General features: G+C 40.9%; 1 non-coding gene across 1 annotated transcript; it reads right to left on the bottom strand.

Moving 5' to 3' along the window:
* Positions 1-5,842: 5,842 nt before the first annotated feature.
* On the bottom strand, positions 5,843-5,950 carry LOC112746691 (small nucleolar RNA R71). Its single transcript, XR_003174561.1, has one exon. It is a non-coding gene; the product is annotated as a small nucleolar RNA R71 (small nucleolar RNA).
* Between the last annotated feature and the right edge of the window lie 6,777 nt (positions 5,951-12,727).

The following is a 12,727-nucleotide window of genomic DNA, read 5'->3' as shown; positions in this document are numbered from 1 at the left end:
AGACAACCCACCATGGTATGATCGTTCTTTTCTTTATTCTTAGTTTTCCTATTCAATAACTCTTCTCTTTATTAGTACATTTCGTGCATCTAAATTTACATACTTTTAATTTTACAAAAAAAAACCTTACGCGACGTGACCGCATCATTGACGCGTCCGCGTCGCAGGTGATTAGAGAAAATAATAAAACGAACAGAGAGTCACGTGAGAGCGTGGCTGGAGGCGTGCCCGTGGCACAAATTGCCCCACGCGACCGTGTCGCTGACGCGTCCGCGTCGGGTGAGAACATTGGTTTCCCATGCGACCGCGTCACTCACGTGGCGGCATGCCCTGGAACTCAACGTGAAAAGGGTGCACGACCACAAGTTGTGCTAGAGTGGTGCTGGATTGGCGCTGAACGCACAATTCTTCCCACGCGGACGCATGGCTCACGCGTCCGCGTCATATCCTTCTAATGGCCACTCATGCGATCGCATGCCCCACGTGATCGCATCACCCAACATTTGGCGCAATAAGAGTTTGAACAGAGAGTTGTGCAAGTGCGAGGCTGCCCTCGCGCCAGTAGCATAAAACGGGTCACGCGACCGCGTGACCGACGCGACCGCGTGACCGACGCGACCGCGTTGATTAGTATAAGTGCAAGTCGCGCGACCGCGTCGCTTGCGCCGCATAGCTCCCCTGATTTGCCAATCATCTTATTTTCTCTTTCCCCAAACGTGATGGCTAGTTTGTTACGAGTGATAACACATTTGACTAATTAAATGCTTGATCTATGCTACTCATGCCTTTGCCTGCATGCCAATAATCCCCTTGCATTTAATTATCCTCTAATGCACTTGCTATATTTCCATTAATGAACTTTTCACATGTAGTCATGACCATGTGTTAATAACATCCTCTTTACTGTGCATTGTCTATCACTTATACAACCCTCTTCCTTGTTCTTTCTCTTTGAATTTACGTTACTTTCTTTTTTCCCTTTTCAGGATGGCCACCAAGAAAGGAAAAGAGAAAGCTACTCCCAAACCACTAGCAAGAAGAGGAACAAAAAGAGCATTAGTGGCAGAGCCCTCTTCAACTGCGGTTAAACCCTCAACAAAAAGAACTAAGAGGATTATAAAGGTTGATGATAAAGAAATAGCCTTCCTAGCAAAGGACACTGCGTGATTTCCCAATCGCTACTGTGAGCAGATGTTCCCCATCCTGGCAGAAAGGAGTTACAACAACGAATACCTTCTTCTCCTCCCAAACCATATTGCTACCTTTGTTGAGCTGCAAATTGCACAAAGACAATGGGGTTTCCTACAGAGACAGCCGAGGCAGGTCAATCTTTCTTGGGTAGTCGAGTTCTACTCCAACTTCCACCTGCCAACCCTGCAGTCTGTCTTTGTCCATCAGAAGCAAGTCCCCATTACAGAAGAGGCAATTCAACAAGCTCTAGGTCTTCCCCTTATTCCAGAAGGATTGGACGCCTTTCAAGAAGCTGCACTCAAGTGCCAGATGTACCAATTTGACTGGGACGCCGTTCTCAGAGTTATCGCACTACCTGGCAGCCGTTGGATCTACAGATACCATCGTACCCGCCCTAAGGGAATATCGGCTTCAGCACTTACCTTGGAGGCTCGCGTATGGGCACAGATCATGTCCTATTACGTCTTTCCGAGCACTCACGAGTCCTCCTTCACTGCGGACATGGCCGTTCTACTATGGTGCATCCTTACAGACCAACCTCTGAACCTACCAAGACACATCCGGAATGCCATGGGACACGTACATATTGCGCTCAACAGTCAGAATTTCCTACAGATCTGGGGACACCAAAGCCATGCTCCCACGGGATGATTAGTATGTCCTTAACGGGAAATACATCAGACCTCCACCAGCCGCCACACGCCATCCTACTGAACCGGTTGAAGATATTCCTTCTTCAACACCACAAGCACCTACAACAGACCAACTGCTCCATCAGATACTCGAAAGGTTGGATCGGCAGGAACACAAAGCTAAGATGAGAGAGCGCCGTAACAAGCGCCGATTCACATACCTCAAGGAGCTGATTATGGGAAAATTCAAGGACTCAGACACCCTGGACTCCACTTCCTTTACCAACATAGGAAGCCATGATGGTCCCGACTGTGGAGATGCTGCTATCAGCCCACCTTTGTTCCTGACAGATGGCACCGAGGATGGTGCAAAGCCTTAAGTGTGGGGAGGTCGTGTTAGTACCAGACTTTCGGAGGTAATTTATCTTCTCTAAACACCAATAAATTAGGATATTTAGTTAGTTTTTCTTTTGTAGAATAGGATAAATTGTATAGTAATAGGTTAGTTGCATGCATATTCTACTTGATTGAAAAGACAATAAGTTTTCCTCTAAGACCCTATTTTTGGAACAAAATTTCACTAACTTTAATTAAAACTTTTATGTTAAATTTGCTTGAAGTTGTATTTGGAACATGATTTTTAAGCTAAAGAACACACAACCTGTGAGATTTGAGCCTTTATGCATGGTTACATTATTTAACCATAATTATTTTATTCTTGTGTGTTTACTTCTCTATGATTGTAATCTATATTTTGTTTCATCCTATATGTCCAATGTTTATTATATTTGTATGCTTGCATATGATTAAGGCCATTATTTGTTTAAACTCACTTATCCAAATTAAACCTACCCTTTCAATTACCTTTGTTAGCCACTTTGAGCCTTTAAATTCCATTTGTTCTATATTTTACCACATTACTAGCCTTAAGCGGAAAAACAATTATATATCCCAAATTGAATCTTTGGTTAGCTTAAGATAGAATTGTGTGTGCTAATTAAGTATGGGAAATTGTGGGAACAAAAGATAATAAGAGAGTGTGTCATGATAATACAATGGAAATCTGGATACCTACTCATGTGAAACTATAAGAATTAAAAATCTATGTGCATTGATAAGCTATGTTTATTTTTATGTTTATGTTAAACAAAGAAAAAAAAAACAAAAATATTCAATAAATAAATAAGGGGACAAAATTACCCCAATGCTAAGTTAAGAATTGAAAGATCAATGCGTGTATGATAAAATTAAAATAAAAAGTTGATACACGAGTATGGAATGTGAAAGGGAAATTCTGGGTAGCTAGGCATGAATTCTAAAGTTATATAGAATATATATAGGTTATGTTAAAGCTTGGGTTAATTAAAGATTCAGTTTATAAGCTTACTTAGCCATATATGTATCCTTACCATTACCTTGGCCCCATTACAACCTTGAAAAGACCTCATGATGTTTGCATTGGTATATTAAATGTTGTTGATTGGTTAGGAGAAGAACAAAAAAAAATTAGAGAGCATGATTAGAGAAGGATAGAGTGATTGCCCTATACACTAGAGAGATTAGAGTGTACATACATCATCAGTGAGGGTTCAATGCTTAAAATTCTATGTTCCCTGCTTTCATGAGCTACCTTCTTGCATTTTTATCTGTTTTTACTGTATAAGAATTGAATTAGTGGAATTTGATTTGTAATTATTTTGAAGAGCTTATTTACTATTGATCAAGTGGACAAGAATCATATAGTTGCATTCACATATATAGGTTGCATTGCATTGTATCAGTTTTACATGTTCCTACTCATTTATTTTATCTCCTTCAACTAAGCATGAGGACATGCTAATGTTTAAGTGTGGGGAGGTTGATAAACCACTATTTTATGGTTTATAATGTGTTTAATTGTGTGGTTTTATCATGATCTTTACCCACTTATCCATATGATTAGCATGCATTTATATTTCCTTCCTAAAATTATTACATGATTGGAAACTTGCTTCCTAGAGACTTTTAATTATGTATTTTAATTCTCCTTTATTCCATTCGATGCTGTGATTTGTGTGTTAAGTGTTTCAGGCTTTATAGGACACGAATGAATTAGAGATTGGAAAGGAAGCTTGCAAAAATGGAAGGAACACAAGAAATTGAGGAGATGACTAGCGAGAAGTGACGCGGCCGCATGGCTCGCGCGACCGCGCGAAAGAGAGGAAATCGCAGTGACGCGGCCGCATGGCTCACGCGACCGCGTGGATTGGAATAGCACAAGTGACGCGGAGGCGTGGACGACGCGCTCACGTGGTAGGGAAAAACGCCGAATGACGCGACCGCATGAATGACGCAATCGCGTGACGAGCGCGATCTGCATAATCTGCAGAATTCGCTGGGGGCGATTTTGGGCCCTGTTTTGACCCAGTTTTCGGCCCAGAAAAGCAGACTAGAGCCAGAGAACATGCAGAGACCGGGGACAACATTCATTCTACACAATTTTTAGTTTTTAGATCTAGTTTTACTCCTCCTCTAGGTTTTCTCTGTACACATTCATAGTTCTTAGGATTTTATTTCTATTGCTCTTTGCATTGGGATATTGAGAAGAGTTATTACCTCATCAAGACTTCATCATTCTAGTTCATTTTCTTTACTTGGCTCTTACTCTTCCATGTCCTTTAATTTACTCAACTTTACTATTGAATTATTTTTAGAATTTATTAATATAAGAATTACTTTTATTTTTAATTGATTTCTTTGATTTTTATTTATCATGTCTTTCTTTAATTCCCTTTCCTATGTTATGAATTCTACATTCACAATGAGCGAGTAGTCCCCTAACTTGGTGGGAAGTTGATTGAAAGGAACCCTTGAGTTGGAATGCTCAAAAAGAAAAATTGTAATTGGGTTTATTGTTGGATTGCCCTCTAGTCACTGACACCAATCCCTCTTAATTGAGTGGGTTAGAACTTGTGAATAGAAGTAGCATTCCAACTTGTTTGACTTTCCCTTACCTAGTAAGGGATAACTAAACAGGACAACCTTCAATTGTTAATTAATCTTGAGAGTACTCCAACAAGAATAGGGCTTCCAGTTAATCTACTCCCAGTCAAGGCTTTTATTTAATTTACATAAATTCTCTAATTTAATTTCCTGTTATTCAACTCAAACCATTTTGAAAACATCTGATTAATAAAATAGCACACCTTTCTGCAACTCATTGGGAGACGACCTGGGATTTATACTCCCAGTATTTTAATTTTAATTTTTGTGACACCCTTCTAAATTGATAAGCGGATTTCTGGTTGGTTAAGAACTATACTTGCAACGCATATCTTATAACAATTCTTGACTTGCCAATTTCCGTCACGTCAATTTTTGGCGCCATTGCTGGGGAGTTGCAATAGAGTGCTAAAGTTATTAATTGGAATTTATTTATTTGCATTTTATTTTATCTTGCTACTATGAGCTGCTTGTTTCTTTCGTTAGATGATGCGTTCACTTCCTGATCCAAGCTTGCCAGTATTTGATCCTAAGATTGAAAGAACTATTTCACGAATAAGGCAAGCTCGGCGTCGGTTAGTCCTCTCTGAGGGCGGATCTGAAACGTCATTTGAGGAAGAAACCAGCCCCCGTTTTACTAATTCGGTTGATTTACGTGCAGGTGACATGCAGCAGCTAGAAGAGTTACTATCCAAGAGGCTGGAGCCCCTGATTTTTCAATGCAACCGTTTCAAGCGCATCACCCAGCGGTGGCTACAGACTTTGAAATAAAGACTGCATTACTCAATTTGATGCCCAAGTTTCATGGCTTACCTGTTCAAGAGCCTATCAAGCACCTGAGAGATTTTCAAGCAGCCTATTCTACTGTCAGGCGTGATGGTGCAAATGAAACTTCAATTTTGTTGAAAGCCTTCCCGTTTTCTCTTGAGGGAAAGGCAAGAGAGTGGTACTACACTCAACCCGCAGCAACTGTATCTGACTGGGATATACTTAGAAGAGAATTTTTGGAAAAGTTCTTTCCAGCTGAAGTTACTGATAAACTTAGGAAAGATATTTCCATGATTGTTCAGGACAAATCCGAGACTCTCTATGAATACTGGGAGCGCTTCAATAATCTTCTGGAAGCATGCCCCCACCATATGATTGACAAGATAGTGTTACTCGGTTATGTCACACAGGGCATGAGGCCCCAAGATAAGACCACATTAGAAAGTGCTAGCAATGGGTCTATGAAAAAGTACAAGACCATTGATGAGGCATGGCAATTGATCAACGACTTAGCTGAATCTATTCGGAATCACAGGCAGAAACAAGGCCGTTCAAAAGCCGTTGCAGAAGTATCCTCTAGCAGAGAGACTGCTGCTCTAACTTAGAGTATCTGTGAAATGACCAACTTGCTGAAGCAGATGCAATTGAATCAACAACAAGTTCAGCAAGCTCAACCTTCTCCACCATAGAAAAGCCAACAGTTAGTCCCACAGAGAGTTTACGGAGTCTGTGCTGATTATAGCCATTATACTGATTAATGTCCGCAGCTCCAGCAGGAAGACAACACCGTGGCAACCACTCATAACTTCTATGACCGCCCCAACCAAGGGTACAATCAAGGTGGCAATTACAGCCATGGATGGCAGGACAATTCTAACCAGAATTGGAGGGACAACAACAACAGAAGAGGTAGAGACAATTAGGGAAATCAGAGGTGGAATAATAACAACAACAGGCAGCAGAACCAGAACTAGCCTTACAGAGCACATCACCTGAGGCAATCCCAAGGACCACAGAATACCCAACAGCAGACCTCTCAAATTACTTATCCTTCTTCATCTTCTAATGACGACTTACTACAATCTATTGATCGGAGACAACAGACCATAGAAAATAACCTTTATGCTACACTAAATGGTCTGAACTCCACTTTGCAAGCTCTTGTCTCACAGATTGGATCAATGAATAACTCCAATAACCAGCCTTTGAGCTTCAGTGGAGTCCCCTCTCAACCAATACCCAATCTAAAGGGTGGCATTAATGCCATCACCCTAAGGTCCGGAACCACACTGCAGGAGAGGAATCAGGAAGAGCCCAGCCCACCAGAACACGCCTCAGCTGAAGAGGTAGTGGAACTAGAAGATGTTGAAGAGGAAGAGGACATACAGGACATGGCTGAAAAAGAAGAAGTCCAACCACAGGAGGAAGCACCAAAGGGCGCAGACACTGTAGAAGACACCACTCCCATTCCATTTTCACAACTTGTAAGGAAGCCCAGGAAGCAGCTGGAACCTAATCCCAAAATGGTAGAGATATTCAAAAAGGTTTAGGTAACTGTTCCTCTTTTTTATGTTATTCAATAGGTACCTAAATATGCAAAGTTTCTAAAAGATTTATGTATACATAAAGACAAAATTAATGAATTAGAAACTATTCCTTTAGGTAGTTCCATATCTGCTTTAATGGGAGGTTTACCTGAAAAGTGTAGTGACCCAGGTCCATGTATGGTTAATTATACTATTCGTGGTGTAGTATTTTCTGACTGCATGTGTGATTTAGGAGCATGTGTGAGTATAATGCCTTTGTCTATATATGATATTTTGAGGCTCCCTCCCTTAAAAAGGTCGGCAGCTTGTTTTGTGTTAGCAGATAAAAGCGTTATTACAGTGGCTAGAGTTGCTGAAGATGTCTTAGTGGGCATTAAGGGGCTCACATTTTCCATTGATTTTTATATCCTGGAGATGCCCCAAAATGACTCAGAGAAGCCATCATCAATCCTACTCGGAAGACCATTCCTGAAGACCTCGAAGTTCAAATTAGATGCTTTTTCAGGAACATACTCTTATGAAATATATGGCCGAGTAGTAATCTTCAATCTGAATGGAGTTATGAAGCGTCCTCCGGAGGATCATTCTATCCTCCAGTGTGACATCATAGATGAAACCGTGGCTGAAGTTCACCAGGAGGAATTTGAAGAGAAGTACATAGGACAAGGTCCAAGTGTGGGGACATTCTCAGAGGACAATGACAGTGCTTTACCATTGTTACCAGCTCCAGACAACCCAGAGCCTGACCATGATCAGAAGTTAGAATTAAAACCCCTTCCTCCACACCTCAAATATGCTTAACTTGAAGACGAGCAGAAGTTTCCAGTTATCATTGCAAGGGAACTCACTTCTCAACAGGAAGAGCAGTTACTTAGTGTGCTGAGGAGGCACAAGAAGGCAATTGGTTGGAGTTTGGCAGACATAGTAGGCATCAACCCTCAAGTCTGTGAGCATAGGATATTTTTAGAAGAGGGAGCAAGACCTATCCGTCAACCCCAGAGAACACTGAACCCCACTATCTTAGAGGTTGTCAAGAAGGAAGTGACCAGACTACTGGAGGCAGATATCATCTACCCCATTTTAGACAGTGAATGGATAAGCCCAGTACAAGTGGTGCCCAAGAAGTCTGGAATCACTACAGTGAAGAAAGAGCATGGAGATCTCATGGCAACCAGAGTTCAGAACGCCTGGAGGGTCTGCATTGACTACAGACGCCTCAACCAGGCCACTCGTAAAGATCATTATCCTCTTCTATTCATTGATCAAATGCTGGATCGCCTGTCAGGTAAATCACACTATTGTTTTTTAGATGGTTACACAGGTTATTTCCAGATTCATATAGCTCCTGAGGATCAGAAAAAGACCATTGTTACATGTCCTTTTGGGACTTATGCTTACAAGAGAATGCCCTTTGGCTTGTGCAATGCACCAGCTACCTTCTAAAGGTGCATGATGAGTCTTTTTTCTGATCTTATTGAGGACTGCATGGAAGTTTTTATGGATGATTTTAGTGTATATGGTGATTCCTTTAGCCTTTGCTTAGATGGATTATCTAGAGTATTAGATAGATGTGTCAGTACAAACCTTGTATTAAATTTTAAAAAATGTCACTTTATGGTAAAACAAGGTATTATACTAGGACATGTTGTGTCTAATACTGGCATTTTTGTAGATCCAGCAAAGGTGGATGTTATTTCTAGTTTACCTTACCCCACCTCTGTGAGGGAAGTCCGTTCGTTCCTTGGCCATGCAGGTTTTTACAGGAGATTCATTAAGGACTTCAGTAAGGTAGCACTTCCCTTATCCAAACTACTGCAGAAGGATATTGAGTTCGAGTTCAGTGAGGATTGCAAATAAGCATTTGATAAGCTGAAGACCGCCCTGACTCTAGCTCTAATTGTGAGAGGACCAGACTGGAACCAGCCATTTGAAACAATGTGCGATGCCTCCAACCATGCAGTAGGAGCAGCACTGGCTCAGCGTGTAGGTAAGGACCCCTTTGTTATTGCTTATGTGTCTAAAACTTTAGATGCCGCTCAGTCCAATTACACTACTACTGAGAAAGAGCTTCTTGCTATTTTTTTTGCTCTGGATAAATTTCGAGCCTATTTACTTGGTACGAAGGTAGTAGTGTACTCAGACCACGCAGCTCTAAAGTATCTATTAGCTAAAAAGGAGTCCAAACCAAGGCTTATACGTTGGATACTGCTATTACAAGAATTTGATTTAGAAATTAAGGATAGGAGTGGTAACCAGAATTTAGTGGCAGACCACTTGAGTCGCCTTGAGCACATTACAGATGACCCCACTCCTATAGCTGATAATTTCCCATTTGATAACCTGCAAGCAGTATCTGAGGTAGTCCCTTGGTATGCACCTGTAGCTAATTATCTAGTTAGCCGCACCTTTCCTCCAAACATTTCTAAGCATCAAAGAGACAAGCTGAAAAGCGAGTCTAAATATTATATATGGGATGACCCATATTTATGGAGATGTGGCGCTGACCAGGTAATTAGACGGTGTGTGCCTCAATCAGAATTCTAGTCCATCTTAGAGGCCTGTCACTCATCTGAGAGTGGAGGACATTTTGGCCCTCAAAGAACAGCTAGAAAAATCTTAGGCTGTGGATTCTGGTGGCCTACTCTATTTAGAGACGTTGTTGAATTTTATAGATCTTGTTTCCCATGCCAAAAATTTGGTAATATATCAAAGAGGGATGAGATGCCTCAACAAATTATGCTTTTCTGTGAAATTTTTTATGTTTGGGGCATTGACTTCATGGGTCCATTTCAGAATTCTAATGGTTATTTTTATATATTGTTAGCTGTGGATTACATTTCCAAATGGGTGGAAGCAATTTCTACCCGCACTGATGATGCTAACACTGTTGTTTCCTTTGTGAGAAACCACAATATTTATTGCTTTGGGTCACCACGAGCAATCGTGAGCGATCAAGGCACCCATTTTTGTAACAGGAGACTAACAGGATTAATGAAGAAGCATGGGATAATTCATAAGGTTGCAACAGCCTACCATCCTCAGACTAATGGGCAAGTCGAGGTGTCAAACAGAGAGATAAAGCGTATCTTGCAGAAGATAGTCAAACCTCATAGAAGAGACTGAAACACCAGGCTACAAGATGCACTCTAGGCATACAGAACAGCATACAAAACACCCATTGGGATGAGTCTTTTCTACTTAGTTTATGGAAAAGCTTGTCATCTCCCTGTTGAAGTAGAGCACAAAGCCTTTTGGGCAGTAAAGGAGTGCAACATGGGAATTGAGAAAGCCAGAGCTGAAAGGAAATTGCAACTGCAAGAATTGGAAAGCCTTCACCTAGAAGCTTATGAGAACTCAAGACTATACAAGGAGAAGATGAAGGCTGTACATGATCAGCACATCAAGAGAAAAGAGTTCCAACCTGGGGATTTAGTCCTCCTTTACAAATCTCGACTGAAGCTCATGCCAGGCAAGTTGAGATCAAGATGGGAAGGTCCATACAGAGTAGAGAAGGCCGAACCGTACGGAGTTTTTCACCTAAGTCATCCTTCAAGCTCTGAACTTATCAAAGTTAATGGAGAACGTTTAAAGCTGTACCATGGAGAGAGGATGAAGAAAAACAAGGAGCCTGAGATCTTCCTCCTGGAAGATCCCCACATAGCTGAAGACTGAGCTAGTGGAGTATCCAACTTACGGACGTTAAAGCAAAGTGCTAGGTGGGAGACAACCCACCATGTTATGATCGTTCTTTTCTTTATTCTTAGTTTTCCTATTCAATAACTCTTCTCTTTATTAGTACATTTCGTGCATCTGCATTTACATACTTTTAATTCTACAAAAAAAAGAAAAACTTACGTGACGTGACCGCATCATTGACGCGTCCGCATCGCAGGTGATTGGAGAAAATAATAAAACGAACAGAGAGTCACGCAAGAGCGTGGCTGGAGGCATGCCCGTGGCACAAATCGCCCCACGCGACCGCATCGCTGACGCATCCGTGTTGGGTGGTAACATTGGCCTCCCACGCGACCGCGTCACTCACGCGGCCGCGTGCCCTGGAACTCAACGTGAAAAGGGTTCACGACCGCAAGTTGTGCTAGAGTGGTGCTGGATTGGCGCTGAATGCACAATTCTTCCCACGCGGACGCATGGCTCACGCGTCCGCGTCATATCCTTCTAATGGCCACTCACGTGATCGCATGCCCACGCGATTGCGTCACCCAACATTTGGCGCAATAAGAGTTTGAACAGAGAGTTGTGCAAGTGCGAGGCTACCCTCGCGCCAGTAGCATAAAATGGGTCACGCGACCGCGTGACCGACGCGACCGCATCAATTAGTATAAGTGCAAGTCGCGTGACCACGTGCCCCACGCGACCGCGTCGCTTGCGCCGCACAGCTCCCCTGATTTGCCAATTATCTTATCTTTCTTTTCCCCAAATCCTATTTTCTCTTTTCCCTCTTTATTTCTTCCTTCTTCCTTCTTCCTTCTTTCTCACTTTCTACTCTCTCTCTCTCACCCCCATTAACAAGGTTTTCTTTTCTTCTTCCCCCTTACTTTTCTATTATTCTTCTTATTTCTATATGTTATCTTCTTTTTTTTCCTTTTTACTTTCATTATCCATGTTTTCTTTTTCTTTCTTTTTCCTTTTTACTTGGTGTTGGAAATTTATTTGAGTCATTATTTCTCATTATATGCTTGTGGATTGTTGTAAAATTGTTTGGCAATTATATATTACCTTTTTAAAGGGTTGCTTGCATGTTCACTTTAATACTTCCTATACCTTATTTACCATGCATGCTATGTGTTTGTGAAAACGTCCATATGGCATCATACATTTTTCTACATTATTCTATTCTACTATTCAATGCTTGCTTTTCACAAATTCCCTTTACTATTGTATTAATTGAATTTAATTGTCAATACAAATGTGATGGCTAGTTTGTTACGAGTGATAACACATTTGACTAATTAAATGCTTGATCTATGCTACTCATGCCTTTTCCTGCATGCCAATAAACCCCTTGCATTTAATTATCCTCCATTGCACTTGCTATATTTCCATTGATGAACTTTTCACATGTAGTCATGACCATGTGTTAATAACATCCTCTTTCACTAAGGAAGGCAAATCATCTTCACGGAGGAGCACAACCTGAAGAATAAAACGACCGCTAGGATAACTAAGGTGGTTGAGTTCCTTTCATTCTATATTCCTTCCCAATTCTACTATATTATGTTCCGGTTTTCTGCTATTTTGCTTTGTTTGTTGCATGATCCTTTATTAGTTAGAATCCTAGGTCTAGTTTAGTTTTCTCTTAATTGCTTTAATTCTGAAAAGATGTCTCATGTATTACTCACTGTGCTTGAATTCAAATAAAAAATACAGAAGTGATGTATTGCATAAGAAAGTGAGTTTATATTGAAGAATAGTCTTATTTACTTAGATGTGGTGGTATTTTCTGTGATTCTGAATGCATGACATGAACAGTGCATATTTAAATTTGAATCAAAGAATGTTGATGTACAAAGAACAAGAATTTAGAGAATTATTATGATTTCTCTGAAATTAATGAAAGTTTAATCCTTGAAGCAAAAGAAACAGCAA

The sequence above is a fragment of the Arachis hypogaea genome, chromosome 14, assembly GCF_003086295.3.
Source record: "Arachis hypogaea cultivar Tifrunner chromosome 14, arahy.Tifrunner.gnm2.J5K5, whole genome shotgun sequence".
Lineage (NCBI taxonomy): Eukaryota > Viridiplantae > Streptophyta > Magnoliopsida > Fabales > Fabaceae > Arachis > Arachis hypogaea.
The sequence above is the reverse complement of the archived record's forward strand: the minus strand, read 5'-3'. Positions and strand labels throughout refer to the sequence as shown.